Source organism: Arachis hypogaea, chromosome 11 (genome assembly GCF_003086295.3).
Source record: "Arachis hypogaea cultivar Tifrunner chromosome 11, arahy.Tifrunner.gnm2.J5K5, whole genome shotgun sequence".
NCBI lineage: Eukaryota > Viridiplantae > Streptophyta > Magnoliopsida > Fabales > Fabaceae > Arachis > Arachis hypogaea.
Window position 1 is genome coordinate 50,519,907 of NC_092046.1, and position 5,729 is coordinate 50,525,635.

Sequence of the window (5,729 nt, forward strand, 5' to 3'; positions counted from 1 at the left end):
TAGATGAGAATATCATCTATGAAAACTACTACGAACTGATCAAGGTACGGACGGAAAATATGATTCATGTAATCCATGAAAATCGCAGGAGCATTAGTTAGTCCAAATGACATAACCGTATACTCATAGTGACCATATCGAGTTCTAAATGCAGTCTTCGGTATATCTGACTCTTTCACTCGAATCTGGTGATAGCCCGATCGTAAATCAATCTTTGAGGACACAGTTGCACCTTTTAACTGATCCATCAAATCATCTATCCGTGAAAGTGGATACTTGTTCTTAATAGTGACTTTATTTAGCTGTCGATAATCTACACAGAGTCTCATTCCACCATCCTTCTTCTTTACTAGCAACACCGGAGCTCTCCAAGGTGATGCACTGGGACGAATAAATTTCTTTCCAAGTAGCTCATCCAACTGCTTCTTTAATTCCGCAAGTTCCAGTGGTGACATCCAGTACGGTGCTATGGAAATTGGTCCGGTTCTAGGTACTAGTTCAATGCTGAATTCCATCTCTTGTTGAGGAGGAAACTCAGGTATGTCGTCCGGGAAAACATCAGAGAGTCCGGGAAAACACTAGTAACATATTTATTATGAGAATAAGACATGTGTAATGAGGCCATAGCATTGCTAAAGTCATCAGAGAGTGCTAGTGCTAAGCTGCACTAGTAAACTGTGAACCCAGTTAAACCGATTTTCTATTTTTAACTAAAACCAGGTAACCTTATAATATTATTCAAGAAGCTTCTAATACTAATATAATGATAATATCATCCTATTATCTCTCTTCTCTCATAAATTGAGTCTGGTTTGTCAAACTGAGACTATTTACGAAAAACCGAATCCAAACTCCTAACCGATACGGTTCAAAAACTAGGTTCTTCGTGACCACGTTATCGAGCTTGCCTCGGAAAAGGTTCTAACTTAAAGATAACATAATGACAATGAGGATTGAGATACTTGATGATATATCAAAGGTTTTCCCTTACTGATCTTCCGGAGTTCTCCGTACTTTCAAAAAAGATCTCGCGTACTCAAAAATCGAGGTTGTTACAAACAGAGTTGTCATGAAGTGGAAGACATCAAGGAGGAGTTTGATTTTATACTAGAACAACTAGAGGAAGCCGTAATTATTGAAGAGGAAAAAGTGGTTGCAGACTTCGGAGATACGGAACCTCCATGGGAAAGTCAACTTATAGAACCTCCTTCAAAGACGTTTGAAATTGATGTTGAGGAGGGTGTACAAGCTCCAAGGCATATCATGGTTGAAGACTTTGAAGGGGATGATCAAGAGATGGACTCAATCATTTATGAACCCTTATCTAAAATAAAACCCTCTCCCATTGGACTTGACATGGAGATTAAAGAAGAAGAAGCACAACCTCCCATGCCCTTGGAAAGCAATGAAGAAGAGATTGAATTGGAAGAAAGCTACCAAGAGGAAGAGGTTGAAATTGAATAAGCTTACAAGGAGGTGTAAGAATTCAAAGAAGAGCGCAAGGGAGTGGAGCTTACAAGATCATTAGAAACACCTCTCCCAAAGCCATTACCATCCAATACAACATTCAAGTGGGTAAAATTCTTATCCTTGACCTTTACTTTTCCACTTGAATATGGTTTACTTGAGACGGATGGTCAACTTAGAGCTCTTTGTGGTATTAAGAGTAAAAGGGAGATGGGCAGTGGTTGGCAACACCATCCTAGGTTCGTTATGGTTGGAAGCTCAAGGCTTGATTGCAAGGGTTGGAATAATTCTCAATTAATTAGGTCTAGGAGGATGTTTGGGTGCCTAAATGAGAATTCTAAGGCTGAACCACCCGGATGGAATCATCGTGATCAACTTGAAGACGGGTGTAGAAAAAAGATTTGGGATCCGGGAATATATGAGGATCAAATTTGGGAGCTCAAAGCTTGTGAAAAACTCCATCAAAGCTTGAGAAATTTACTTGGTATTGATAGAGCTTATTGGAAGTCCAAGCATTGGTGGAAGTTTCAAGACGAGTTCAAGCACAAGCCACCATGACAAGGAGCTCACCGAATGTCCAACTTAAGGAGTATAACTAAGAGTGCTAGGTGGGAGACAACCTACCATGGTATGGTCATTCCTTTTCCATCTTAGTTTTATTTTGTTTTGTTTTATTCTTAGTTTTATTTTATTCTATTTTTCTTAATGACTCTTCTCATAATCTCTGCATATAGTCTGCATTTGCATTTGAATTCTACATAAAAAAAAAAGCACGCGATGCGCGATCGTCGCTGACGCGTCCGTGTCATATATGCATTCGAAAAAAAGAAGAAAAGAAGCAGAGAGTCACGCGGGAGCGTGGCTGGAGGCATGCCTTAGGCACAAGCACGCCCACACGAATGCGTGCCCTACGCGTCCGTGTCATTTGGCGAATTCAGCCTCCCACGCGTGCGAGTCGCCCATGCGCACGCGTGACCCTGCAAAATCAACGTAAAGAGGTATAAGGCAGAAAGTTATGATGGAGTGGGGCTGGAATGATGCCGGAAGCACAAGTCCTATCACGCTTTCGCGTCATTTTTCAAAGTAAGGCCATTCACGCGTGCGCGTCACCCTAAATTTTGGCAATGTGCGTATGAAACAGAGAGTTGTGCGTGCGCGAGGCTTCTCTCGCGTCAATAGCACAAATCAGGTTACGTGTACACGTCACCCACGCATACGTGTCACTTGAAAATATCACAACCCATGCGAACGCGTGCCCCACGCGTCCGCGTCACATGCGACGCACAGTTTAACTAGACCTGTGCCAGAATTCTTATCTTTTCTTCCCTAATCCTAATTTTTTTTCTTTTCCCTTCTTATTTCTTTCTTCTTCCTTCTTTCTTCTTTATTCTTTCTTACTTTCTTCTTCTTCATCTCTTTAACTTCTCATCCTTCTTTACTTTCATTCTATTTTACTTAATTTTTTGGCATACTTCCATTCATTGTATTTTAATTTTGTGCATATTTTTATTTTCTTTTCTAAGTCTATTATTTTTCCATTGGTGTTAAATGTTCTTATTTAATTGTTGTCTCTTTTCTGGTATTAATTTGGTGCTTAGTGACTTATTTTACATTGTTGGGTAATATTATTTATTTTTCAAATCCCAATTTCTATGATACATGTGTTTCTTTTGCATTGACATGAATTTATACTGCCTTGTTCCCCATTGTTGCAACTTTTGCACTATTAATATGCCAACTTGCTTCTACTATTTTCTCACTTGCATGTTGTAGCTACCATGTAATTGAAACTCTCATCATTTGGCATTAACCCAACCATATTTTAAATTGATCAAGAGATGGACTCAATCATTGATGAACCCTTATCTAAAATAAAACCCTCTCCCATTGGACTTGACATGGAGATTAAAGAATAAGAAGTACAACCTCCCATACCCTTGGAAAGCAATGAAGAGGAGATTGAATTGGAAGAAAGCTACCAAGAGGAAGAGGTTAAAATTGAAGAAGCTTACAAGGAGGTGGAAGAATTCAAAGAAGAGCACAAGGGAGTGGAGCTTGCAAGATCATTAGGAACACCTCTCCCAAACCCTAATATAGAGGTGAAGATTGGAAAAAACACTCTACGAAAAGTTAAAAGTTTTAGGTATCTTGGGTGCATCATACAGAATAATGGAGAGATTGAACAAGATGTAAATCATAGGATCCAAGCAGTGTAGTCAAAATGGCGGAGCGCATCTGGTTTTATATGTGACAAAAAAGTGCCTTTAAAACTTAAAGGTAAATTCTATCGCACCGCTATAAGACCGGCTATGCTTTATGGTACGGAGTGTTGGGCGGTTAAAGGGGAGCACGAACATAAGCTGAGTGTGGCAGAGATGAAGATGTTGAGATGGATGAGTGGTCATACGCGATTGGATAAAATAAGGAATGAAGATATAAGGGAGAGAGTTGGAGTAGCACCCATTGTGGAAAAGATGGTTGAATCGCATCTTAGGTGGTTTCGACATGTGAGAAGAAGACCGATAGAACATCCAGTCAGGAGGGTGGATGAGATGGAAGATGGACAAGGGGTGAAAGGCAGAGGAAGACCTAAGAAGACCATCCATGAGGTGGGCAAACGAGATCTACATGTAAATGGTCTCTATGTAGACATGACATATGACAGAGCACAATGGCGTCATTTGATTCATGTAGTCAACCCCACTTAGTGGGACAAGGCTTTGTTGTTGTTGTTGTTTGTATGTCTCTTTTAGACTCTTTTTACACACTTTTATCCTAGTTTCTCAATCTTTATACTTTCGATCTCTTTAAGCATTATCATATGAAGTATTTTATTTATTCTTTATCTTCCAAAACTTGCAATTTGCCCCCAAGAGCTTCTAAGTCATTCATCCACTTTCGTCATTACATACTTTCATCAAACTTTCATAACAAGCATAAGTATCATATTTTAAATATGTATTCCTGCATCAAGATCATCATAAACAATTAAAATCATTCATCGTCATCAAAATGTCATCAAGCATCAAGGAAGGTACTTTGTTCACAAGAAAATATTTCTAATTAATCCTAACTCTTAATTTTTTTATGAGCCTCCTCAAATCACTTTCTTAGCACTTCTAGCTTCCAAAAGTTCCCAAATAAGAGCAGCACATCAATTAATGAAAACTAGGCCTTATGGCCGAGACCTTTTAGGAAAATAAATGAGACTAGTTTTTTGCCTTTTTAAGCTTGAGCTTTGGTGTGTGGATTATTCCTAAAGATCCTATGACATGAAACATGAGTGAAATATGGTTAAACAAGACGAACACAATTTCTTGCTTCTTGAAGTTATATGGTTGAACATGTAGTGAAAGAAAAATGAAAGATTTCTTTCCTTTTTTAACCTTAGATTCTTGATGTCTAATCACTCGTTTAGAAGTTCGTAATGTTCACTTGCTATAAAAGAAATAGACAATAATAAACTCTTCATAAAGGAGTCATGATGACCGAAAATAATAATAAAAAAGGAAAGATATTATCTTTACTCACCATGAGAATCTTAAAGGAATTTCAATAAGAGGATAAGAGGAATGATCCTGTTTGGTTGCTCGGGTACCGGACGGTTGGGGAGGTCCTTCGGTTGATAAGGTGGGGTATCACCTGGTTCTGGGTTGCGGGGTTGGAGCTGGAGCAGCCGATGTCTCGAGATCTTGGTGTGGAGAGGGGGGTGCCACCTGCAAAGACACTCCGACGCTCTAGTCAGTCAGGTGTGCAAGCAAAAAGTGGGTAAGGTGATATGTGTGACGTACTTTGGGGGAGGGGTAGGACCCTCCCCTTATATACCTTGTCAGAAAAGTGGGCCCATAGGAGAAGGCCTCCTTCCAGGAAGTTTCCTTCTCCCCAGCTTTTATGCAGCTGGCAAGGAGGGTGCGTGGCTAGGTCGCCAGACGGGCGGATACGGTGACTCGCCCAACCGGGTCGGTAGGTCTTCGGGCCGGGTCGGTCTACACGCCTAGCTGGACTGGGCCGTAACAGTGCCCCCAACGCGCTAGCAATGATCGTGAGTGCCGTTGGTGGCGTGTTATGTTCTCTCTTGTGCGTTGTCGCTTGGTCGGCCGCTCGTGGAGGGGACGCGCCTCCTGTGTGAGTGAGTCTGCTCCTTGTCGTTGGGATAACCTTTGTCGCCTCGTTCCTCGCGTTAGGCATTTAATGCTCATAATGGGTTGTTTCAAACCCTGCGAGTAAAGACTATTTTGTCCTTGCCTTTTGCGCTTCTTGAG